We start from the raw sequence: 1,709 nt of genomic DNA, 5'->3' as shown, positions 1-1,709 counted from the left end.
TAGTATTACAGGAACACAATGCCAGTGTGTTGTAGTTGTGTTTGTAATATGAATGTGCAGTGGGGACACTGCCATGGCTTTGGCTATTTTTGCATTTGGCAATGTTTTTTTTATGTTTGTCTTTGAGAGATTGGGCGAGAAAGAGCAGTTATGAATCTCCATAATTGATAGAGCGACATTTGAATGCAGGACCATGCCAAGGGGAGAGCCTCAGAGGACAAGAAGAGAATGCATGAGCACCCCGGTGTAGGACGGAGGCAACGCGCACATAGTAAAGTAATGCTACCCACTGCAGACCAGCATTGTACATAGCATGGGTCTTTATTTTTTATTAATTTTTTTACTAAAACGTGTGTGTTGTTGATTCAACAAAAAGGAAAGTCTTTCCCCTGTAAAAGAAAAGCCAGCTGCTTAAATAAGTAGGTCTAATCTACGTGTGATAGTCCCTAGAAGATGTCCTTGTAACCATACATTATATCAGAAACATTTTTGACAAGGAGGCTGAACATTAATGGTGAGTGATTTAAAATGGTCACAATATTTTATCATTTCATATCGGTGGTTTGGAAAGCTAGACTGAACAATAAGAAAGCCCGTGCAGTGTAACAGGCTGTGGTGCACCTTTAGCACTTCATTGCAAGGATATGCTTAGGTTTAATTTATTAAATATTGATATATAACTGCATGTTAAACTGTGATGGCAATCTTTTTGGTAAGTTGGTCCTATTTGATGTGAGGCTGCCTGCGATCCTTTCCCGACCATCCCTGGGACGGCCCTGAGAGGAGACTTCTGATCCTCTAGGGAAGGCCCCTCAGGCATTAGTCAACAGTGATGATGTCACGGTGTAGGCTGTGAACCTAGTCAGGATGTTATGCAGGTGAACAACATTTCACACACACTGAAGGAAACCCATGTTGGATTCAGTTGGCCCTCTTGTTTTTAAGGGATTCTCTTTTTATTATATATTCCAGGAGGATACATTATAAATACTCAAAGATGAAAATACCGTGTGAAGCTCCAATAGATTCTCTGACACATGGGAGGAAGCAAACAATCTCATGTGCATGACCACAACAGAAGATCTGGATCCTACAATAACCTAGTAACTAGTGCCACTGACAAGGTTTTTTTTTGGGGGGGGGCGGGGGGGTTATAACACATTATAACACCGACATTGGGTGTAGGTCATGTAGATATGAAGTCACTTCAAGGGGGAAACGATCACGCAAATAACTTGGCCAATGATATAGTCTATACGCAGCTTACGCTGCCTACCAGCACCACAACACTCCTAACAAGACTACTGTCACTGTGAGAGGGGCAGAGAGGGAGAGAGGGGGAGAGGGGGAGAGAGAGGGAGATACTACTGTCACTGTGGGTCCCACAGAGAGAGGGGAGAGAGCGAGAGGGGGAGGGTGGGGGAGAGACTACTGTCACTGGGAGTCCCAAAGAGAGGGGGGAGAGAGGCAGAGGGGGAGGGTGGGGGAGAGACTACCGTTACTGTGTCTCCAACACAGAGAAAGTGGGAGAGAGGGAGGCTGGGGGAGGGAGGGAGAGATTCTACTGTCACTGTGTCTCCCACACAGAGGGGGAGAGGGTGGGGGAGAGAGGGAGAGAGGGAGAGGGCATGCAGTGTTAGAGACACCTGGGCCATCAAACATGGTTACGTTCTTCTCCATAACCACTGCACTCTGTAGGGTTCAACATT

Source organism: Gadus chalcogrammus, chromosome 7 (genome assembly GCF_026213295.1).
Source record: "Gadus chalcogrammus isolate NIFS_2021 chromosome 7, NIFS_Gcha_1.0, whole genome shotgun sequence".
Classification (NCBI taxonomy): Eukaryota; Metazoa; Chordata; class Actinopteri; order Gadiformes; family Gadidae; genus Gadus; species Gadus chalcogrammus.
This window is presented reverse-complemented; position numbering follows the sequence as displayed.